The 25,461-nt window shown below is 47.7% G+C and overlaps 1 protein-coding gene across 1 annotated transcript in view; it reads right to left on the bottom strand.

Annotated features, from left to right (window-relative positions):
- Positions 1–25,461, bottom strand: part of LOC137542514 (thyrotropin-releasing hormone receptor-like) — a 317,343-nt gene that overhangs the window by 230,928 nt on the left and 60,954 nt on the right. The window contains exon 2 of the mRNA XM_068264488.1: positions 25,017–25,167. The gene's annotated coding sequence lies outside the window, so the exon portion shown is untranslated. The remainder of the gene's footprint in view (positions 1–25,016; positions 25,168–25,461) is intronic.

Raw genomic sequence — 25,461 nt, 5'->3', positions numbered from 1 at the left:
GCCTGCATGACTTCAGACGATACCATTGCTGTCCCCTCGGGCGTCGAACCAGCCAGGGGAGTTAACCCTGACCATGCTACTGTCGGGGGAGGAAGGGGCGACGAGCCTGCGCTCTTAGCCATAACGTCCCTGATAGAAACCATAACTGAATTCAAAAGTGCTAACGCAGTATCTGCCGACACCCCAACCCCGCTCGTCTGAGGCAAACCTTGTCCCCCTGACACCACCATGTGCGGTGATGCAACTACACTCCCAACTCCGGCAACCCCCCCGCCGACACCCAAACCCCCATCTACAACAGAACTAGCCAAAGTATTTGCAACAATGTTTGGTACAGTATGCATAACATTCAAGGTTGCTGGCTCACCGAGCTGCATCGGACGTCCGTCCCGATCAGCGGGCAATCCTGATCCTGGTTGCTGCAGGGGCTCGTCTTCAGAGGAGGAGATCTCGCCTTCGGACCTCGACTCCGGCTCGGACGGCTGCTGGGCGGAAGATGCTGGGGAAGGAGACCTGGCTCTCCTAGCGGCCGAAACTCCATGTCCTTTTTTGCCGGACCCCTTTCCCGGGGCCTTGGAAGCGATCTTGGGGGTGCTTTTTGGGGGAGCAGGAGCTTTGCCCTTGCTGGTCCCCGTGCTCTGACTCTTCCCTCGCCGGGCAGCCCCGCGGGGGGCTGCCGTAGAGCCACCGGCCGTAGAGGTGGACGCCCGTGGGGGATGGGCCGCCCTGGCCTGGGTGGGTGCTGCTCCTGTTCCCGGCCGGGCAGCAACTAATGCTGCTGCCGTGATCGCACCTGTGGAGGGGAGTGCACTGCTGGATGCCTTGCCCTTGCCTCCCCTCCCGCCCTGCGAGCTCCGTTTCTTCGCGGGATTCCTCCCGCCCGACCGACCAGAAGCATGGGTGGAAGCTTTGGCGGCGGGCTGAGGGTCCCCTAGGGGGCTCCCATGCCGGCGGCGTGCTCGCGGGGTCCCATCAGGGCTAAGCCGCTCTGGCGGCCTGGACTTGCGGGGACCCAAAGCCTCTGTGGGTGGTGTCGAGGGGCCGGGCTGGCTGCCCGCAAGCTGCTCATGGACCCAGCGGGCCCCGTTTACCTCTGCTGCCTCCCTCACTAACCTCATAAGGTCCTCCATTGCCCCCGCTCGGTGCAGACACGCGTGGCAGACTTCCTAACTCCGCGCGCAGTCTGCCCGAATGCCTGCTCCGCCCCCCGCCTTGCTCCCAAGCTCCTCTGCGCCTCCCCGCCCCTGGCCAATCAGCGCTTCTTCCCTTCGTGCAGAGCCCGTGCTCGCCCCGCCCCCCCCAACACACTTAACCCCGTCCTGTCCCGGCAAAAGCCTGCCCTATCATGCTGGGACTCCCTTATGTCCTGCGTCCTCCTGTCCATCCCTCACTTTAAAGTGATTGGACCTGCAGGCGCTCGCTAAGCTACTCTGATAAGGCACGTTAACTCTGATAAGGCATATTAACTCTGATAAAGCATGTTAACTCTGATAAGGCACATTAACTCTAATAAGGCACGCTAAGCATGCAGTAAGGGGAGCAAAAGGAGATAGCAAGCGTTACATGAGGTAACACTCGCTATTTGTTAGTGAATCAACCTCTTTGTTTCTAACTATAGATGCCACACTTGCAGTGCGCTCCTATAATAGAGCTCTTTATTATACAGCCTCACTAACATACTGTTTTCAATTACTGCGCCCCTTATTATATTACCCCTTAATTTTCTTCTCACCAAATGAGGCCACTCTCATCAAAAGGAAAAATACCCAGCAAGCCCTGCAATGTGTAATGTCTTCAAGGACAGGGCCGGATTTGTCCTTTCCAGTGCCCTAGGCATGCTGTCACCAAGTGCCCCCCCCCCCAAAAAAAATACTTTATCCAACACTCTGACTAGCAATCACTGGTTTGAATGGGCTCATTTCAGTTGTGCTGCTCTGCCCCCCCAGTCAACAAATAATTCCTGTAATTTGCGCTCCTGCCCGAATGTGCACAGCAGCCAATAGTGTTCTGGGCATGCATACTTGAGAAATGACGCTGATGTATGACCGGTACTTGTCAATAATGCATAACACTATACTGGCGTTGGTTGCTGTACACATCTGGGAAGGAGCGAGAAATTACAGGGAGCGCGAGTGGCCAGAGCATGCGCTGCTTCTTTGTCCTCTGTGCGACTGGCTGCAGTCAGAGCAACAAACAGGTGGCAGGGCAGTGCAATGGAGAGAAGCCCAAACAAAACAGAGAACAGGTAAGTAGCAAACATCCTGTCAAGTCCCACTTTGGATGTTCTGTTGTAATTGGAGTGGGCCTGAACTCAAAACTTCCTCTCTGCTCTAAAAGATACTCAACAACATAACCTTTAAATAAAAACATTTATTTGTTACAGCTGATACAAATCCTGCAATAAATCTGCAGTGTGTCTACTTCCTGCTTTTATGGAAGCAGACATATTGCTAATATCCTTTGCTTTCAAATGAGCTTAGATGTTGTGGCAGTCAGGTGACACAGTGTAGAGATAAATTACAATTTGTGATTAGACACAGAGGAGGGGGAATTAGACAGGCTCTCTACATACGTACATTTCTCTGTTTTCCTTCTGTCCTGTGCAAGAGTTCAGCTCCACTTTAAAGCATCTGAATGACATTTATTTATATTTGCTGAAAAATCTATGCATCTTTTTTGAATGCTGAATGTACATATGGTGGTGTGCTCTAACATATTGACAGTATACAGCAACAAAGTATGAAGAAGGCTTATTAGCAGAAAGCTTTCTCTTTTTCTTTTAAGCAATTAAATGGTATCATCCTGATTCAAAACTTTCTGCTATCGCTGATGGCTAAGATGGTACAATGCTCTGCTGCTACAGGAAAGCAGGATGCCAAACCATACACACTAGCATAGAGGTAGTAACAGCTCAGGTGTCCTTTAAAGTCACAGTTTATCAATGAAAGCGAAGCAAGCAGTTCTCATAGATGGTAGGAGATGAAGGACAGAAATGAGCCAGGAAAGAGTTAACTGAATCAGACAAGCGATCACTGCTAGCTAGGGAAAAAAAAGAGTTATAAATTAGGATTAGATAAAGTAATTTACAACTGCTGGGTCAGTGTCAAAGCTGTAAAAGAGGTGAAGAAATTAGCAGACCTCACTGATGTTTGGGAATGCCTGCATTAAAACTCAGCCGTAACTTAGTTCTATCTGCTTTGTAATGTAAATCCCTGGCATTTGTCACATCATCTGTATCCTGTATGTCTATCATACAGAGGAATGGTGACCGTTATGATTGATCCTGATTGTTATAACACATCAGGAAGTGAGAGAGAGAAGCAGGGATTGGGGAACTCTGGTATTCAGCTATTAGTGCAGAGCAGGGCTATGGCTGTATGGCTGCGCTGCGGGACCAGAAGAGATGATTTACTTTGACATATGACCTCTTCTCTCTCCAAGTCATGCCGCCCTTCTTATCTTATCTGATTTTATCGCCCTAGGACGTGGCCTTGTTGGCCTTTCCAGAAATCCGGCCATGCTCAAGGAACCCTGGTTGAGAAAGATTTCAGAGGGAGAGGGACATCCTGAGGTGACGATATCTCTTGAACATCAGTGGTTTAGGTGAGTGAAATGGGCTGGAGGACTGAGCTAGCCCAAATTGTGAATAGGACAGAGGGCTGAGTAACTGCACTAAACATGGCTGTAATAGTGTGACTCGAGCAGGGACGTAACTAGAAATCACTGCCCCCCCCGGTGAAACTTTGGATACTCCCCACCCCTTCTGCTTTCTGCACAGGTAAAATGAGAACCAATGTTATTTTGGCTAGTGCACACTTGACTGTGTTTTCCCCATGCAGATAAAAACAGACAGCAGTGAAGCACTGTATGCATTTTCTCTATCAATTACATTTGCTTCTGTGATGACATGCATGTTTTCACACATAAGGACACACATGGGGCTTGATTCACTAAACCGTGATAACTCAAATATCACACCTTATCAAAGTTAACACGCCTTATCAGAGTAGCATAACAAGCGCTACGAAACCGCAGGGGCTCAGGGCAAGTGCCATTGCCAATTAGCAGGCATAGGTTCGTGGCGCTCGCTACGCTACTCTGATAAGGTGTGTTAACTTTGATAAAGTGTGATATCTTTGATAAGGTGTGATATTTGAGTTATCACGGTTTAGTGAATAAAGCCCATGGTGTGCAGGAAATGCATACAGAATACTGACAGATGAGTGTGCTTCCAGCCTCAGCTTATTACACTCACTCTGACCATCTCTGATGGAGCAGAACTGGCTCTGCAGACTTCTCCAGCATCACTACAGTGCACAGCACTTGGGGAGGGGTAGAGAGGTTGGGGGTGGGGCTCTGCAGACTCCTCCAGCATCACCACAGTACACAGCACTTGGGGAGAGGTAAAGAGGCTGGAGTGGGGCTCTGCAGACTCCTCCAGCATCACCACAGTACACAGCACTTGGGGAGAGGTAAAGAGGCTGGAGTGGGGCTCTGCAGACTCCTCCAGCATCACCACAGTACACAGCACTTGGGGAGGGGGGGGGGGGGTAGAGAGACTGGGGATGGGGCTCTGCAGACTTTTCCAGCATCACTACAGTACCAAGCCCCCCAACTGTCCCGAATCCTGCGGGACTGTCCTGTTTTGGTGGGGCTCTCACGCTGTTCCATTATGCCTCCCCCCCCCCCCCGTGTCCCAGCTGACTGGGCAGAGAGGGTGAAAAAAAATGATCGAGGCGCCAGCCACGCGGAAGCTGTGTGTGGGATGTGGGTCTGGCATCATATTTCTCCCTCCAAATGTGCCTCCCTGTGTCCTCCCTGTTTGCATAGTGTGCAGCAGAGCAGCCTGTCATCTTACCATTCATCTTCGCGTAACGGCATCTGGCTCTTCTCTGCTTCCTGCGATGTCACAGGAAGCAGAGTGAAGCCAGATGCCGGTATGCGAGGATGAATGTTAAGATGACATCCCGCTCCGCTGCGCACTATGCAAACAGGGGGGACAGGGGGGCACATTCGGAGGAAGGGAGGGAGAAATATGATGCCGGACCTGCATCCCACACACCGCATCCGCGCGGCTGGCGCCTCGATAATTTTTTTGCCTCCTCTCCAGTGGCACCCTCCTCCTCACACATGGGCACCCTCACCCTCCTCCCCACCCACAGGCAGGGCATATTGGCATTTAAAAAAAAAAAAAAGGACCATTGCAGTTTTAATTAAAAAAAAATCATATAAAATGTATGCATTTCATGACTAGGGGTGTGGCAGGGGTGTGGTTGGGGGTGTGGGCTAAGTGGCCCGCTTTTTCATTTCAAAATATTGGGAGGTATGCAGTACACAGCATTTGGGGAAGGGTGGAGAGGTTGGGGGATGGGCGCTGTACACAAGACCCACACTGAATAGGGACGGTTTATAAATCTAAGTCTACAAAACTTTGCATGATTCCTTATTAGAGGCTGAGTAGATGCAGTCATTAGAGCAATTGTGCAGAGAACAACTTGGTTATCAGTCTCTCAGGACTGGGAAAATAAAATATCCCCCCCCCCCCCACAGGGCTCCCCGTGGCTTCTGGGGCTCCCTGCGGATGAATCACTTGCAGGGTCTATTGTTATGCCCCTGACTCGGAGTGCTTTGTGTTCTCATGAATGATGATATATTCCAGACGCCTAACCATTGTATGGAACACAGAATATCACTGCAATTACTTAAAGTGCAATTGTATTAGCATCGCCTTGTGTCTCCTTTGTTTTAAGATGTCATTATAATGAGCATTTAATCACACAAATAACTCAATTTGCATTCAGCGAGGCTGATAAAAGTCGCTATCAGAGAACCACCCCCTCTATAAAAACACACTGGTGCATGAAATGAATCAGACACATCGGCCTCCTCGCTGCATTTACAAGACCGCCTGTTCCACGCAACTCAACTGATGTTTCTTGTCTGCAGTAGTGATGGCCCGAACAGTTCACCGTAGGACAGTTCCTGGCGAACTTTAGACCTTGGTTCGCGTTTAACACACTTTAAAAAAAAACAACAAAACTCACGTTTGCATTTTTACATTAAAATCAATGGCCAGCGGTTAACACCAAAGCCCCCGTACATGCTAGAAACACCAAATTTGCAGGGTATGTTAAGGAAGACACAAGAGAAAAAAGAATTCAAAAAGGCCTTTTGAGAAAATAGCTGGCGGCGATGTGTGGCGGTGGCCGGCGGACAGTACAGGTAAGTATTTTTGACTAATTAAGAATATTAAAGGACCCTTTTGTGGTTGTGTTTTTATTTCATTTAACTCTTTGTGGAGATGGGTAATAGGTATTACGGTATGTACCCCTATACTCATTTCTCCTGGGGAGGGGGCTGGTATCTGGGGGTCCCCTTCTTAAAGGGGACTCCCAGATGCCACCATGAACTCCTCCAGGTTGTCGGCGGCCCCCACCTCCTCCTGGTGCACCAGAGGTGGGGAAAAGCCCTGTGTCCATGGACTGGACAAGGGTTCTGGGGGAGAGGGGGAGTGTGCTATGGAGTGTGCTACACAACATTCTATGGGCTTGATTCACTAAACCGTGATAACTCAAATATCACACCTTATCAAAGATATCACACCTTATCAAAGCTAACACGCCTTATCAGAGCAGCATAGCGAGTGCTACAAAACTGCAGGGGCTCAGGGCAGGATGAGCGTCATTGCCAATTAGCAGGCATAAGTTCATAGTGCTCGCTATGTTACTCTGATAAGGCATGTTAACTTTGATAAGGTGTGATATCTCTGATAAGGTGTGATATTTGAGTTATCATGGTTTAGTGAATCAAGCCCAATGTCAGATGATGAGGAGATAAGGCTGGACCTCCTGTGTGGAGTGTAAGCTGTGCTATGGAGTGTGCTACACAATGTTCTATGTCCGGTGATGAGGAGACCAGGCTTGACTTCCTGTGTGGAGTGTAGGCTGTGCTATGGAGTGTGCTACACAATGTTCTATGTCCGGTGATGAGGAAATAAGGCTGGACCTCCTGTGTAGAGTGTAAGCTGTGCTATGGAGTGTTCTACACAAAGTTCTATGTCCGGTGATGAGGAGACAAGGCTGGACCTCCTGTGTAGAGTGTAAGCTGTGCTATCTATGGAGTGTTCTACACAAAGTTCTATGTCCGGTGATGAGGAGACAAGGCTGGACCTCCTGTGTAGAGTGTAAGCACCATTTGCACAGATACACATACTTTTCATCTGCAGAATAACCTGATAGATTCTGTAACAATATATACGGCAGTAATAATCCAATAAGTGTGACTAATTACGCGGAAATGAAGCCAGGGGATGTGTTTGTCCCAGACAGATGGTGTTGTGCTCAAGGAGACAACTGAGCAGTGAAAGCACATCTCTGGCTTATTACGTCTCTTACTCACCGAGGACTGATTAAAATAACACTGGGAAGGCGATTCCTGATTCAGACACATCTAAATTAAGAACTTAATTAGGAAATACTCTTATTTGACTGTTAAGAATTTTATTTCAAGCAGAAGTCATGGCAGTTATCCAAACACATTGATACAGACACAGAAGCTAGATTCATGATTAGCACCATCATCTTCCGAGGCACTGCAATATTATTATTATTAATAATATCAGCAGCATAGTCTATTTAGAGGCGAATATGGAAAGGCCTAGGTTAAATTGTCTGAAAGCAGGGTGCATTTAAAGTTTACAAGGTTGGAGAGTGATGGATGTGTTTTGAAAGTGAATTCCAGTGGAGGGGAGAGGCTCGGGATAAGTCCTGTATAAGTGAATGTGAGGAGGTGACTCTACAGTAGAGCAGGATGGAAGAAGGTCATGTGCAGATATGAGATTGTAGTTGGGTTTGTCAGGAACTGGCCACACGGCAAGCCTGCAGAGACAGTTCCTAGACTGGGGGTTTTCTCGTTTCGACCAGATCGAGACAGGGAGCAGCCTTATTCAAGCTAACACAAGGCTGTTGCCCCTCACAACACACATTCTGCCTTCACTAGCAGCTGCTAGACACTTCGACAATTCCCACTCTGCTGTCGAGGTGCCTGCACTCCGTCCAGCGTTTTCGTATTTGGGTCAGCTTTGCGCTTAGGCCAAAATACGGGAACGCCACATACACATAAACTCTCACACGGTAGCGGTGTACAAACTGAGCATCCAATCAGACACTGAACTTGTAACACAAGTTACACTGCAGTCTCTATCTAGGAATGCGAGCTCTGCTTAGTACATCAGAAGACCAGCTTAATAAATAAAGATTTAATATTCCAAAAAGATGGAACAGTGCAGAAAGAAATATATACAAAATATTTACAAAAAACACAGTAAAAACTACATATGTAGGTAGAAAAAAAAACAAAGTCTTGTAAAAGTAATACCTTTTAATGGCTAACTGATAAAGTTAAATAATGCAAGCTTTCTGGGATCTAGTCCCCTTCTAGATCCCAGAAAGCTTGCATTATTTAACTTTATCAGTTAGCCAATAAAAGGTATTACTTTTACAAGACTTTGTTTTTTTCTACCTACATATATTGTTTGGCTAACACGGTACAGAAACATTTTTACTACTAGTAAAAACTACAAAAACACACAACAAGGCAGTTTAAACAGAATAAAACGGGGCTCAAATGTTACCGGCATACAGGTCAGAGCATTGTTTGTGGGAGAACACAAAAGATGGTTGCTTAGAGCAGGGTAGTCCTAGCTTCTTGCTATCTCCTGGGGAAGTACTGATTTTTTTATAGCAAGAAGCATAACCCGAGGCTACAAGTCCAGAAGTAATCTAATTTCCTCAGACAGTTTACAGAGACCTCTGTAACATCCCAGCTTGCTGTTATATGCAGATTTCAAAGATTCCTGTTCCGCCAGACTCTAGACCAATTGTGTATACAGAGTTCAAAGCAATGCAGACACCTTCCAAGCACATCAGACTATTCCTGACAAATGGCTGGGTGATTGTCTAATTAAGCGTTTCCTTGCTAGAGGCTGACTAAACATGACACAATGTCCAGGTGTCCATTGGCTATTCAACTTAGCTGGTCTTTTCAAATTAGATTCACAGGCCCTTTCCTGAAAGATGCAAATTTACCATTTCCAGGTGACACTTATTTCAAAACTAGCAGCCAGACTGGCTTCTAACAGACATACACATGTGAGATTGTGGAGAGCTTTGTAGGTTAGGGTTAAGAGTTTGAAGTGAATTCTCAGGTTAATCGGCAGCCAATAATGAGCTTGACAAAGAGGAGCAGCAGAGGAGGACTGAGAAGAGAGGTACATGAGTCACTCAGTGGAGTTCAGTAATAAAAGTCTGCTAGTAGGAAGGCTACAGATCAGGGTATTACACTAGTAAGCATGAAATATCATCAGAGAGTGCACTAGCATTTAACTGCGGTCGTGAGTAAGGAAGGGTCAGAGCAGATGAGGGATAATTTTGGGGAGTTGGAGATGACAGGATGTGATTAGAGAGCAGGGTTGCTCATCACGAACTCGATCATGGCTAGCCCGTGATCACGCGCACTTTTTTACGATCATGGGCTTGGTACTCGGATCCCGTGATCGATCACGACCACGGGTCCGAATTCGAGTGCACCCATGATCGCACAAGAATTCCGGCCGTGATCATTGGTTAACCCATGATCACGAATCCGGATCATGTGCGGTATCCAGGGGATGACGTAGTTGGGCCAATCAGAAGGCCCCCAGTCGAGACCCTAGCAACCAATCAGAGGAGGGGAGCCAGGCTCTCCCCTCCTCTATATAAAGCGGCGGCCATCTTGAGGAACTCGTCCTTGCTTGTGACTCTGAGGTATTGAGAGTATCTCCAGTGCTGCTGTTCATCTGAACAAATGCTTTTCTACTGTTAAACCCAGCGTTTTTTCTATTTCACACATTTCCAACACATGTATTGTACTTATTTATAGATAGATACTGATTTGAGTGTTATAGTTTTCAATCAGCTAGTGTATACTGTATAATGTGCTAGGCTAGCTGTTAGGTCTGTGTGCAGGCTAGGCCTGCTAGCCTAGGTACACTTAGCCTACTAGTCTGTAGGTAGTTGCAATGGAAACAGAGGTTCCAGCAGAGTAAAAATTGATCAAAGGTAAAAACAGATAAAAGTTGGGGGGCAAGGGTGGACTTACCTCCCCTAAACCAAACACAACCACTATGTGTGGTTTAAAGAAGATTTAATTCCTACTCCAGAACAAATGCAATGCTTTTCGTGGGTCTGTAGCCCGCTTTCTCAGGCAATAATACAGGTAGGAGTAATTCAGAAGGTGTGTAGCCAAGTACAGCTCCTCTACTTGGCTACACAACTTCTGAGTTACTCCTACCTGTATTATTGCCTGAGGAAGCGGGCTAGAGACCCACGAAACACTTTGTATTTGTTCTGGAGTATGAATTAAATCTTGTTTAAACCACACATAGTGGTTGTGTTTGGTTTAGGGGAGGTAAGTCCACCCTTGCCCCCCAACTTTTATCTGTTTTTACCTATGATCAATTTTTACTCTGCTGGCGCCTCTGTTTCCATTACAATTATTGTTATCCACCTGGTGGATCCACCCCTTCTTTCTGTCTACAGAGAGCGACTTTTTATCCTTAGTGGGGACAGGCTTAATATCCCCATAAGTGCTTTAAGTGGTTGCCTTAACCCGGCAACCCATACTTGTGAGTATATTTCTGAATGAAATACTGACAGCTTCATGTCTGCTTGGGAGAGGTGAGTCCACCACTGCCTCCCTATCTATTTTAACAAATTTAGCATATTTTATCCTTTTGGCACCTCTGTTCACCTTCTGCATATCCAATGTAAGCGATAAATGAGAAAGCTCTCTGAAGTCCACCCCAGATGGTCTATATAACAGAGCTGAAACAATCTTACGGCCAAAGTGGAAACGTATCAGTTAAATGAAATACACAGATGTGTGTCCCTTGATATGGTCCTAGAAGAGGCAGGAAGCTGCTGCACATGGAAAGGGCTGGTCCTAGAGGAGACAGGAAGCTGCTGCACAAGGGGAAAGGCTGGTCCTAGAGGAGGCAGAAAGCTGCTGCACAAGGGAAGGGCTGGTCCTAGAGGAGGCAGGGAAGCTGCTGCACAGGGGGCAGGGCTGGTCCTAGAGGAGACAGGAAGCTGCTGCACAAGGGGAAAGGCTGGTCCTAGAGGAGGCAGAAAGCTGCTGCACAAGGGAAGGGCTGGTCCTAGAAGAGGCAGGAAGCTGCTGCACAAGGGGAGGGGCTGGTCCTAGAGGAAGTGGGAAGCTGCTGCACCAGCAGAGAGGCTGGTCCTAGAAGAGGCATGAAGCTGCTGCACCAGGAGAAGGGCTGGTCCTAGAGGAGGCAGGGAAGCTGCTGCACAGGGGGCAGGGCTGGTCCTAGAGGAGACAGGAAGCTGCTGCACAAAGGGGAAGGTCTGGTCCTAGAGGAGACAGGAGGCTGCTGCACAAGAGAAATAGGTGGTCATAGAGGAGACAGGAAGCTGCTGCACAAGAAGAAAGGCTGGTTCTAGAGGAGGCAGGAAGCTGCTGCACAAGGGGAAAGGCTTGTCCTAGAGGAGGCAAGAAGCTGCTGCACAAGGGGAAAGGCTGGTCCTAGAGGAGGCAGGAAGCTGCTGCACCAGGGGAAGGACAGGTCCTAGAAGAGGCAGGAAGCTGCTGCACAAGGGGAGGGGCTAGTCCTGGAGGAGGCAGGAAGCTGCTGCACAAGGGGAAAGGCTGGTCCTACAGGAGACAGGAAGCTGCTGCACCAGGAGAATGGCTGGTCGTAGAGGAGGCAGGAAGCTGCTGCACCAGGGGAAGGTCTGGTCCTAGAGGAAACAGGAAGCTGCTGCACAAGGGGAAAGGCTGGTTCCAGAGGAGGCAGGAAGTTGCTGCACAGGGGGAGGGGCTGGTCCTAGAGGAGGCAGGAAGCTGCTGCACAAGGGGAAGGGCTGGTCCTAGAGGAGGCAGGGAAGCTGCTGCACAAGGGGAAAGGCTGGTCCCGGAGGAGGCAGGGAAGCTACTGCACAGGGGGAGGGGCTGGTCGTAGAGGAGGCAGGAAGCTGCTGCACAAGGGGAAAGGCTGGTCCTAGAGGAGGCAGGAAGCCACTGAACAAGGGGAAAGGCTGGTCCTAGAGGAGGCAGGAAACTGCTGCACAAGGGGAAGGGCTGGTCCTAGAGGAGGCAGGAAGCTGCTGCACAAGTGAAAAGGCGGGTCCTAGAGGAGGCAGGGAAGCTGCTGCACAAGGGGAAGGGCTGGTCCTAGAGGAGGCAGGGAAGCTGCTGCACAGGGGGCAGGGCTGGCCCTAGAGGAGGCAGGAAGCTGCTGCACCAGGGGCAGGGCTGGTCCTAGAGGAGGCAGGAAGCTGCTGCACAGGGGGCAGGGCTGATCCTAGAGGAGTCAGGAAGCTGCTGAACAAGGGGAAAGGCTGGTCATAGAGGAGGCAGGAAGCTGCTGCACAAGTGGAAAGGCAGGTCCTAGAGGAGGCAGGAAGCTGCTGCACCAGGAAAATGGCTGTTCCTAGAGTAGGCTGGAAGCTGCTGCACCAGGGGGAAGGTCTGGTCCTAGAGGTAACAGGAAGCTTCTGCACAAGGGGAAAGGCTGGTTCCAGAGGAGGCAGGGAAGCTGCTGCACAGGGGGAGGGGCTGGTCCTAGAGGAGGCAGGAAGCCGCTGAACAAGGGGAAAGGCTGGTCCTAGAGGAGGCAGGAAACTGCTGCACAAGGGGAAGGGCTGGTCCTAGAGGAGGCAGGGAAGCTGCTGCACAGGGGGCAGGGCTGATCCTAGAGGAGGCAGGAAGCTGCTGTGCAAGGGGAAAGGCTGGTCCTAGAGGAAGCAGGAAGCTGCTGAACAAGGGGAAAGGCTGGTCCTAGAGGAGGCAAGAAGCTGCTGCACAGGGGGCAGGGCTGATCCTAGAGGAGGCAGGGAAGCTGCTGCACAGGGGGCAGGGCTGATCCTAGAGGAGGCAGGAAGCTGCTGCGCAAGGGGAAAGGCTGGTCCTAGAGGAAGCAGGAAGCTGCTGAACAAGGGGAAAGGCTGGTCCTAGAGGAGGCAAGAAGCTGCTGCACAAGGGGAAAGGCAGGTCCTAGAGGAGGCAAGAAGCTGCTGCACAAGGGGAAAGGCAGGTCCTAGAGGAGGCAGGAAGCTGCTGCACAAGGGGAAGGGCTGGTACTAGAGGAGGCAGGAAGCTGCTGCACAAGGGGAAAGGCTGGTCCAAGAGGAGGCAGGAAGCTGCTGCACAAAGGGAAGGGCTGGTTCTAGAGGAGGCAGGAAGCTGCTGCACAGGGGGAAGGGCTTGTCCTAGAGGAGGCAAGGAAGCTGCTGCACAGGGGGAAGAGCTGGTCCTAGAGGAGGCAGGAAGCTGCTGCACAAAGGGAAGGGCTGGTTCTAGAGGAGGCAGGAAGCTGCTGCACCAGGGGCAGGGCTGGTCCTAGAGGAGACAGGAAGCTTCTGCACAAGGGGAAGGTCTGGTCCTAGAGGAGACTGGTAGCCGCTGCACAAGAGGAAAGGCTGGTCCTAGAGGAGACAGGAAGCTGCTGCACAAGAGGAAAGGCTGGTCATAGAGGTGCACGGCAGTGTTGCTTGCAAAAAAATTTCGCTTTGAAAATGCTATTTTCTATTGTGAGACATTTTCAAGAAAATTAGCTTGTATTTTTATGCTTTCGCATTTTTCTCAAAAACATGAAAAATCTATATTTTTAGTGCAAAAAAAGCAAAGAAAAAAAATGGATATTTTAGCAGCAAAAAAATAAAAATAAAAAAAAAATGGGGAGAGTCTTGCCCCCCCTCTTAGAGCCACTTATACCATGGATCATGTGGGTTGGTGTAGTTTAGGTTGTGGAGCCCCATATTCTGGCTCTCCCAGCCTGCATGAGATGACAAGGGGTTAAAGTATATTGGGAGGGGGACCCAACACTGTCTGTTTCCATGAAATATATACAATGTGTATTCAGAACTCAGAACGCATTACAGTGTACCCCAGCAAAATGTAATTTTACCCAGTTTAACCACTTAGAACAATAGCGTCCCCCGCTATTACCCGGGGATATTTCCATAGCTGCGATCAGTGATTCTTCCAGCGCCTATGAACTTTCTTCCATTAGTTCCAGAACATCTCCTGGCTGTGGCGGTGGAAGAATTGTGTACTCTACCATCGAGTGGCTCATCGTAGTGATTCTGCCAGCTCCTCTGACCTTTCTTGTATTAGTTCCAAAACATCTTGTGGTTGTAGAAGAATCACATACTCTACCATTGAGTGGCTCATCCTAGTGTTTCTTCTAGCGCCTCTGACCTTTCTTGTATTAGTTCCAGAACATCTCCTGGCTGTGGCGGTGAAAGAATTGCATACTCTGCCTTCAAGTGTCTCATCCTGATGTTTCTTCCAGCCCCTCTGACCTTTCTTGTATCAGTTCCAGAAAATCTTCTGGTTGTGGCTGTGGAAGAATTGTATACTCTACCTTCGAGTGGCTCATCCTAGTGATTCTTCCAGCGCCTCTGACCTTTCTTGTATTAGTTCCAGAACATCTCCTCGCTGTGGTCATGGAAGAATTGTATACTCTACCTTCGAGTGGCTTATCCTGGTGATTCTTCCAGCCCCTCTGACCTTTCTTGTATTAGTTGCAGAACTTCTGGCTGTAGCGGTGGAAGAATTGCATACTCTACCATCAAGTGTCTCATCCTAGTGACTCTTCCAGTCACTCTCACCTTTCAATAATTGCAGAGAAATTGGCTTCACCCGAAGGGGCAGAATAAAAGCCTCTTGTTAGCAGCAGAGAACAGAGATGTCCGGTGTTGGAAATTAGACTTGTGAAGGTTGTTGTATTGATTGTGAGGATGAGGCGTAGTGCCCAGAGTCTCTTTATCACAGACAGAAAAGGTGTCACATCCATTATCTGCACAACCGAACAATTTACTCCAGACACTGGCCACGCGGGCTCAGCAGATAATGTGACAGGATTAACCCAGGCGGTGAGGTCCTGCTCTCATAGCTGAACAGAACTGGCTCACTCTATTTGTGTATGTAGTATTAAAAATAAGGGGGCACCTGGAGAGATTTTCTCCTCTATCAATATAAGGGGGCACCTGGAGAGGAGGCACATCGGGATTGTATGGCCACAGTTGCCACGCAGGTCTCATTCACTGGAGACTTTTGGAGGCGAATTCACCGTGAGCATAGTAAACATTTAGGATTGGTTGATGGCCCCATACACGATACAATCTTGATTGTATGTACAATCGGTAAAATAAAATTATCGATTTTGTGCGGGAACTCCACCTAGCTGCTCCTAAAAGGAAGAAGCGGTTATTTACTACCTAGCTAGCAAATCAACAATTTATGAAATAAATAAGACAATCTGTTAGTGTGTCTCTTCTGTGGCAGAGCTCTAAGCCAGTGCTTTTCAACCTTTCCACTAATTGTACCACTTTTATTACCTGAAAACGTTCAAGTACCACCAGTGTGCCTGCACAGTAGATTGGATGCAATCGGGCTTGCCTGTTTCTGCTGGAGCCTGAATAGAGAGCAGCTACTGCGCATGCGCACACCGATGAGGAGAACTATGAGGCTCCCAGCACTGGATCCCATCTACTGAGGAGGAAGGGGGAAACCTCTTTAGGATACAAAGGCCTCCCCTTTCCTGAGGTAAGTACCCCCGAGGCACTCTTTTCTTACAAGGTACACTTCAAGAAAAAAAGGCATTTGGGAGGGGAAAAGTAGGAGGCATTGGTGGGGAAAAAAAACTACAATTAGATTGTTAGCCTACATATTGTCAGTATTGGCAATCTAGAGGTAGATTGCCAATATAGGTAGCCATACAAGTTCCACCCCCCCTCCCCACGCGCTTAATTATAGGTAACCTGGCCCCATCACCTGAGAGCTAGGCAGTGACTCACCACAAAGTCCGGATCCCCCCTTGCTCACTCCTTGCTGTGCTGCCCTGCAGAATAGTTCACACCTCAGAACATTGGTAAGCCAGCCGCAGTGAAGAGACAGCCAGGCAAGCGATGCACAGTGACGGCATGTATACTTCAAATGAGCAATGATGTCAGTTTCTGTATCTGCGCCATCACTGTGCACCGTTGGCCTGGCTGTCTCCTCCACACTAATCTGAGGTCTGAAGTATGCTGCAGAGCAGCACAGCAAGGAGCGAGGGAGGGGGAGCTAAACTTTGTGGAGGCAGGACAGGACCAGGACAAGTGGCAGGTGGACAAAAAAGTGGCAGGCAAATCTGGTGTGAACCACCTAGCCAACAGCAAAGTACCACCGGTGGCAAGCGTACCACAGGTGCAAAGCCCTGGTCTAGAGAGATTAGCCTGTCTATTTAGGCCTTATCAACAAGTAAACAGCAAGTGTAAATTAGGGCTGTCAGGTGTGCCACTCTATGCCATAGTTTGGACTAATATGTAAACACAGGAGGTTAACCCTTTTGTGTTCCTAGGACACCAGAAAGTAAACCCTTCAGGGTTTTTGTAAGATTTCTGTAAGTTGTAACAAAGAAATGTTTTTCTTTAAAGTTATGATGTTGTTGCTTATCTCCTTAGAGCAGAGAGGAAGCTCTCAGTTTAGGTCCGCTTCAAAAGCAGACAGAACCAACAGGTTTTGGACTAGTCCATCTCCTCACGATGGAGTCTCAGGGTTTCCCTTTGTTTTCAAAAGCATTTGCTGAACGGCCATTGTTAAGTCTGACTGCCAAAATAGTGTGCGAGTAGGGACGCTGGCTGGTCCTATTTTGGCAGTTAGACTTAGCAACTGCCATTTAGGAAATTATTTTAAAACACAAAGAAAACCCCTTGTATCCCCAATGAGGAACTCGACTAGTCCAAAACATGTTGGTTCTGAAAGATTTTAACTGCTTACTTTTTCACTATAGTGGTCCGTTAACCACTTCCCGACCGCCTAACGCACAGAGGCGGCCGGGAAGTGTGCCCTGCAAGGACCGGCTCACCCACAGAGGCGGTGGTCCTTGTAAGGGCATGGGCGGAGCGATCGCGTCATCCGTGACGCGATCCTCCGCCGGCGCCTGCCGCCGCTCACCCGCCGCAACATCCCGCCGGCCATACGGAAGCGCCGGCGGGATGTTAACCCCGCGATCGCCGCATACAAAGTGTATAATACACTTTGTAATGTTTACAAAGTGTATTATACAGGCTGCCTCCTGCCCTGGTGGTCCCAGTGTCCGAGGGACCACCAGGGCAGGCTGCAGCCACCCTATGTCGCACCCAAGCACACTGATTTCCCCCCCCCTGCCCCAGATCGCCCACAGCACCCCTCAGGACCCCCCCTGCCCACCCCCCAGACCCCTGTTTGCACCCAATCACCCCCCTAATCACCCATCAATCACTCCCTGTCACTATCTGTCAATGCTATTTTTTTTACTCCCCCCCCCTGCCACCTGCCCCCTCCTGATCACCCCCCCACCCCTCAGATTCTCCCCAGCCCACCCACCCCCCAGACCCCCCCCCCCCTGTGTACTGTATGCATCTATCCCCCTGATCACCTGTCAATCACCTGTCAATCACCTGTCAATCACCTGTCAATCACCCATCAATCACCCATCAATCACCCCCTGTCACTGCCACCCATCAATCAGCCCCTAACCTGCCCCTTGCGGGCAATCTGATCACCCACCCCCACCAATAGATCGCCCGCAGATCCGACATCAGATCACCACCCAAGCGCAGTGTTTACATCTATTCTCTCCTCTAAACACCCACTAATTACCCATCAATCACCCATCAATCACCCCCTGTCACTGTTACCCATCAGATCAGACCCTAATCTGCCCCTTGCGGGCACCCAATCACCCACCTACACGCTCAGATTGCCCTCAGACCCCCCCTTATCAATTCGCCAGGGTATTATTTACATCTGTCCTTCCCTGTAATAACCCACTGATCACCTGTCAATCACCTGTCAATCACCCATCAATCACCCCCTGTCACTGCCACCCATCAATCAGCCCCTAACCTGCCCCTTGCGGGCAATCTGATCACCCACCCACACCAATAGATCGCCCGCAGATCCGACATCAGATCACCACCCAAACGCAGTGTTTACATCTATTCTCTCCTCTAAACACCCACTAATTACCCATCAATCAGCCCCTATCACCACCTGTCACTGTTACCCATCAGATCAGACCCTAATCTGCCCCTTGCGGGCACCCAATCACCCGCCTACACGCTCAGATTGCCCTCAGACCCCCCTTATCAATTCGCCAGTGCAATATTTACATCTCTTGTTCCCTGTAATAACCCACTGATTACCTGTCAATCACCTATCAATCACCCATCAATCACCCCCTGTCACTGCCACCCATCAATCACCCCCTGTCACTGCCACCCATCAATCAGCCCCTAACCTGCCCCTTGCGGGCAATCTGATCACCCACCCACACCAATAGATCGCCCGCAGATCCGACGTCCGATCACCTCCCAAGTGCAGTGTTTACATCGGTTCTCTACCCTAAACACCCACTAATTACCCATCAATCACCCCCTGTCACTGCTACCTATCAGATTAGACCCCTATCTGCCCCTAGGGCACTCAATCACCCGCCCACACCCTTAGAACGCCCTCAGACCCCAGCCCTGATCACCTCGCCAGTGCATTGCTTGCATCTATTCCCCCCTCTAATCACACCTTGAGACACCCATCAATCACCTCCTGTCACCCCCTAGCACACCTACCCATCAGATCAGGCCCTAATTTGCCCCGTGTGGGCTCCTGATCACTCGGCCAAACCCTCAGATCCCCCTCAGACCCCCTTCCGATCACCTCCCCAGTGCATTGATTGCATCTATTTTCCCCTCTAACCACCCCCTGAGACACCCTCAATCACCTCCTGTCACCCCCCTAGCACTCCTATCCATCAGATCAGGCCCAATACAACCTGTCATCTAAAAGGCCACCCTGCTTATGACCGGTTCCACAAAATTCGCCCCCTCATAGACCACCTGTCATCAAAATTTGCAGATGCTTATACCCCTGAACAGTCATTTTGAGACATTTGGTTTCCAGACTACTCACGGTTTTAGGCCTGTAAAATGCCAGGGCGGTATGGGAACCCCACAAGTGACCCCATTTTAGAAAAAAGACACCCCAAGGTATTCTGTTAGGTGTATGACGAGTTCATAGATTTTATTTTTTGTCAAAAGTTAGCGGAAATTGATTTTTATTGTTTTTTTTTCACAAAGTGTCATTTTTCACTAACTTGTGACAAAAAATAAAATCTTCTATGAACTCGCCATACACCTAACGGAATATCTTGGGGTGTCTTCTTTCTAAAATGGGGTCACTTGTGGGGTTCCTATACTGCCCTGGCATTTTAGGGGCCCTAAACCGTGAGGAGTAGTCTAGAAAACAAATGCCTCAAAATGACCTGTGAATAGGACGTTGGGCCCCTTAGCGCACCTAGGCTGCAAAAAAGTGTCACACATGTGGTACTGCCGTACTCAGGAGAAGTAGTATAATGTGTTTTGGGTGTATTTTTACACATACCCATGCTGGGTGGGAGAAATCTCTCTGTAAATGGACAATTGTGTGTAAAAAAAAATCAAACAATTGTCATTTACAGAGATATTTCTCCCACCCAGCATGGATATGTGTAAAAATACACCCCAAAACACATTATACTACTTCTCCTGAGTACGGCGGTACCACATGTGTGGCACTTTTTTACACCCTAAGTACGCTAAGGGGCCCAAAGTCCAATGAGTACCTTTAGGATTTCACAGGTCGTTTTGCGACATTTGGTTTCAAGACTACTCCTCACGGTTTAGGGCCCCTAAAATGCCGGGGCAGTATAGGAACCCCACAAATGACCCCATTCTAGAAAGAAGACACCCAAAGGTATTCCGTTAGGAGTATGGTGAGTTCATAGAAGATTTTATTTTTTGTCCCAAGTTAGCGGAAAATGACACTTTGTGAAAAAAAACAATTAAAATCAATTTCCGCTAACTTGTGACAAAAAAATAAAAACTTCTATGAACTCACCATACTCCTAACAGAATACCTTGGGGTGTCTTCTTTCTAAAATGAGGTCATTAGTGGGGTTCCTATACTTCCCTGGCATTTTAGGGGCCCTAAACCGTGAGGAGTAGTCTTGAAACAAAAATGACCTGTGAAATCCTAAAGGTACTCATTGGACTTTGGGCCCCTTAGCGCAGTTAAGGTGCAAAAAAGTGCCACACATGTGGTATCGCCGTACTCGGGAGAAGTAGTATAATGTGTTTTGGGGTGTATTTTTACACATACCCATGCTGGGTGGGAGAAATCTCTCTGTAAATGGACAATTGTGTGTAAAAAAAATCAAACAATTGTCATTTACAGAGATATTTCTCCCTCCCAGCATGGGTATGTGTAAAAATACACCCCAAAACACATTATACTACTTCTTCTGAGTACGGCAATACCACATGTGTGGCACTTTTTTGCAGCCTAACTGCGCTAAGGGGCCCAAAGTCCAATGAGCACCTTTAGGCTTTACAGGGGTGCTTACAATTTAGCACCTGCCAAAATGTCAGGACAGTAAACACACCCCACAAATGACCCCATTTTGGAAAGTAGACACTTCAAGGTATTCAGAGAGGAGCATAGTGAGTCCGTGGCAGGTTTCATTTTTTTTGTCGCAAGTTAGAAGAAATGGAAACTTTTTTTTTTTTTTTTTTGTCACAAAGTGTCATTTTCCGCTTACTTGTGACAAAAAATAATATCTTCTATGAACTCACTATGCCTCTCAGTGAATACTTTGGGATGTCTTCTTTCCAAAATGGGGTCATTTGGGGGGTATTTATACTATCCTGGAATTCTAGCCCCTCATGAAACATGACAGGTGGTCAGAAAAGGCAGAGATGCTGGAAAATGGGAAAATTCACTTTTTGCACCATAGTTTGTAAACGCTATAACTTTTACCCAAACCAATAAATATAGGCTGAATGGGTTTTTTTTTAATCAAAAACATGTTTGTACACATTTTTCGCGCTGCATGTATACAGAAATTTTACTTTATTTGAAAAATGTCAGCACAGAAAGTTAAAAAAAATCATTTTTTTGCCAAAATTCATGTCTTTTTTGCCAAAATTCATGTCTTTTTTGATAAAAAGTAAAAATCGCATCAGCAATCAAATAGCATCAAAAGAAAGCTTTATTAGTGACAAGAAAAGGAGCCAAAATTCATTTAGGTGGTAGGTTGTATGAGCGAGCAATAAACCGTGAAAGCTGCAGTGGTCTAAATGGAAAAAAAGTGGCCGGTCCTTAAGGGGGGTAAAGCCCTAGGTCCTCAAGTGGTTAAAATGGTAACTTGATAACAACCGTGAAGGTCAGGATGTACTGCTGCATTGCTGAGCTTATTTCAATAATGTGTTAAGCCCAGTGCACACCAAAACTGCTAGCAGATCGGCAAAACCCTAGGCGCTTTTGAGAGCAGATTTCAGTGTGATTCTAGGCATGTTTAGAGACGTTTTCTAAACATGACTAGCGTTTTTGGGCGCGTTTTTGTGTAGCAAATTACAAATATTGTTACAGTTAAGGTGTAACTGAACAGCTTCTGTAACACAAACGCCTGGAAAATCGCTCTGATCTAGCGTTTTCCAGAGCGGTTTGCGTTTTTCCTATACTTTACATTGAGGCAGAAACGCTTCTGCAAACCGCAAACGTGCAGCAGGAGGCATGTTTGCGGTTTGCTAACAACCTCAAACTGCCGGTGTGCACCATCCTATTGAAATACATTGGCCAAGCATTTTCACAGGCAGATGCGGTTGGCGGATCGCTGCTAAAACCGCTCGGTGTGCACTGGGCCTTTCAGACTCTCGTGCTGTGCTGTGTTCTGACAATAAACTGTTGCATGCATCTCTGTGCTAACACAGTGCTGTCTCATTTCAATTAATACTGCCATGCAGAGCAACACATGTGCCATACATTTTTGTAAAGAGAAGTAAATGGTTGGCACTCCAAACAATTGGTACACAAAGATCTGTAATTCATTCTGTAATTAAGATAATTCAAAATTCCAAAGCAACAAAGTACCTCTTTATCAAGAAAAAAAACAGTGCAAGTTAATCTGAAAACAACTCCAAAACAATAAATCACCTTAATGCACAATAAATAAATACATTTGAAGTAGCCCAAGAAAAAGAGGGTCACCATCGTAGAGGAACACCAGTTTCAATGGTGGCTAAAAGCGTTAGCCTGGAAAGAGAACCACTATGAAAGTTGAAGTCTGAAGACAATAAATGCGTCATTAGACTGGGAGCAAGATAGGAAGATAAAAAGCCAACATAGACTTTTTCCTCCACTCCCTCTCTACAGTTATCCATATAATAATTCCTTTTTTGTATAGCGCTTAAAGCGCTTGCGAGGCAGCTACTAGAGCCCACTCAGTAGGCAGTAGCAGTGTTAGGGAGTCTAGCCCAAAGAACTCCTTACGGAGTAGATGCTACTGAACAGGCAGAGCCGAGATTTGAACCCAAATCGTGATGCAAATCTAGCCCCCAAAACACAAAATGAGGTGGCAAATCAACATTCAACATTAAGGACCTCAAGGCATGTGTTTGCGAAATAAATAAAATAGGAAAGGAAGAAGGAAACAATTGGAAAAGGATAGTCGAAAAATGGAAGTTGAAAAATGACAGTTGGAAAATAATGGCAGTTGAAAAACAGTTGAAATTTGGCTGTTGGAAAATGACAGTTGAGAAATGGCAGTTTAAAAATGACAGTTGAAAAACAACAGTTAAAATGTGGCAAATGGAAATTGACAGTTAGAAAATGGCAGTTAAAATTTGACAGTTGGAAAATGGCAGTTAAAATTTGACAGTTAAAAAATGACAGAAAATGGCAGTTGGAAAATAACAGTTGGAAAATGGCAGTTGAAAAATGACAGTTGAAAAATGGTAGCTGGAAAATGGCAGTTGGAAAATGACACTTGGAAAATGGCAGTTAAAATTTGACAGTTGAAAAATTACATTTAGAAAATGGCAGTTGGAAAATGACAGTTGAAAATGACAGTTGGAAAATGACAGTTGGAAAATGGCAGCTGAAAAATGACAGTTGGAAAATGGCAGTTAGAAAATGGCAGTTAGAAAATGGCAGTTGGAAAATGGCAGTTGGAAAATGACAGTTTAAAAATGACAGTTGAAAAATGACAGTTGAAAAATGGCAGTTGGAAAATGGCAGTTGGAAAATGACAGTTGGAAAATGGCAGTTAAAATTTGACAGTTGGAAAATGGCAGTTGGAAAATGACAGTTGAAAAATGACAGTTGGAAAATGGCAGTTGGAAATAGCAGTTTAACTTTTAACTGCCATTTTCCAATTGTCATTTTCAACTGCCATTTTCCAACTGTCAAATTTTAACTGCCATTTTCCAACTGCCATTTTCCAACTGCCATTTTCTAACTGTCATTTTTCAACTGTAAAATTTTAACTGTTTTTTTCCAACTGCCATTTTCCACCTGTCGTTTTCCAACTGCCATTTTTCAACTGCCATTTTCTAACTGCCATTTTCTAACTGTCATTTTTCAACAGCCAAATTTCAACTGCCCTTTTCTAACTGTCTTATTTAAACTGTCATTTTCCAACTGTCAAATTTCAACTGTTTAACCACTTGAGGACCCACCCTTTACCCCCCCTTAAGGACCAGCGCTGTTTGTTGTGATCTGTGCTGGGTGGGCTCTGCAGCCCCCAGCACAGATCAGGGTGCACGCAGAGCGATCACATCGCCCCCCTTTTTTCCCCCCTATGGGGATGATGTGCAGGGGGGGGGGTCTGATCGCTCCTGCGTGCAGGCTAGTTGCGGGGGGGGGGGGGGCTCCTCAAAGCCCCCCTCCGCGGCGACATTCACCCCCCTCCCTCTCCTACCTCTCCCCCCGGTGATCCGGGCTGCACAGGACGCTATCCGTCCTGTGCAGCCAGTGACAGGACGTCCCCTGTCACATGGCGGCGATCCCCGGCCGCTGATTGGCCGGGGATCGACGATCTGCCTTACGGCGCTGCTGCGCAGCAGCGCCGTACAATGTAAACAAAGCGGATTATTTCCGCTTGTGTTTACATTTAGCCTGCGAGCCGCCATCGGCGGCCCGCAGGCTATTCACGGAGCCCCCCGCCGTGAATTGACAGGAAGCAGCCGCTCGCGCGAGCGGCTGCTTCCTGATTAATCAGCCTGCAGCTGGCGACGCAGTACTGCGTTGCTGGTCCTGCAGCTGCCACTTTGCCGACGCACGGTATAAGCGTGCGGTCGGCAAGTGGTTAAAGAGAACCAGAGATAAAGAATTAAAAGTTAGTTATACATACCTGGGGCTTCCCGCAGCTCCAGAAACCCTGATCGCTCCCACGCCACGGTCCTCAGCCTTCCCTGTTCGCCGCACCGGCTCCCGTGACTTCAGCCGACTGGCCAGTCAAGGCGTAGCTGAAGTGCGCTCCTTGCGTACCTTGTTGCTGGAGAGATACACAAGGAGCGTACTTCACTTGCGTAGGCTAGCCACGCCCCCTGGAAGTCCGTGAGCCGGTGCGGCAAACGGGGAAGGCTGAAGACCGCGGCGTGGGAGCCGATCAGGGTTTCTGGAGCTGCGGGAAGCCCCAGGTATGTATAACTAACTTTCAATTCTTTATAAAAACAAGGAACACCAAGAGCCCCAATACTGTAATATGTACTGGTAAATGGTTACTAGATAGAGTAAATATTAATACTCACAAACCAGGGTTACCATTAGGCAACCACTGTAAAGGCAGGTGGGGAGATTTTCAGGACCCCACTCAGGAATAAGAAGTCGCTCTCTGTAGATGAGAAAAAGGGGGTTCAACCCTCCACCCAGGGTGGACTTAATATTATGCAGGAGAACAGAGGCGCCAAAAGAATAAAAGGAAGCTAAATGAGCTTAAAATCCAAATACTTGGTAAATAGAGGAGGTAGTGGTGGACTTACCTCCTCTAAGTAGACACACAACGACTGTAGTAAACACAGTCAATATATTTTATTTATGAACTCCAAATATGCAACGCGTTTCGCAGGTTTGATCCCGCTTCATCAGGCAATAACAACAGAGCAATAGCATACCGGTATGTGGTCAGTAGAAGAGCCAGGCACCTCTGTCAATCTTCAATTCTTTATCTCTGTTTTTCTTTAAACTGTCATCTTCGTGTTTACCATTTATCTGCATCAGTGTTTTACTTCAGCTAACATCTGGAAATATGCCTGAAGAAGGGGACTAGATCACAGAAAGCTTGCATTATTTAACTCTATTAGTTAGCCATTAAAAGGTATTATTTTTTACAAAATGTTTTTTTTCTACCTATATAAACTGTTTATAGGACCTCTACAGTGAAAAAAGTGAGAAATTGAAGGAGAAATTAAGTGAGAGGCATATTGAGGATGCCATATTTATTTCCTTTTAAGCAATGCCAGTTACCTGGCTATCATGCTGATCCTCTGCCTCTAATACTTTTAGCCACAGCTCCTGAACAAGCAGCTCCTGATCAGGTGTTTCTGACATTATTGTCAG

The sequence above is a fragment of the Hyperolius riggenbachi genome, chromosome 12 (genome assembly GCF_040937935.1).
Source record: "Hyperolius riggenbachi isolate aHypRig1 chromosome 12, aHypRig1.pri, whole genome shotgun sequence".
Taxonomy (NCBI): domain Eukaryota; kingdom Metazoa; phylum Chordata; class Amphibia; order Anura; family Hyperoliidae; genus Hyperolius; species Hyperolius riggenbachi.
The sequence above is the reverse complement of the archived record's forward strand: the minus strand, read 5'-3'. Positions and strand labels throughout refer to the sequence as shown.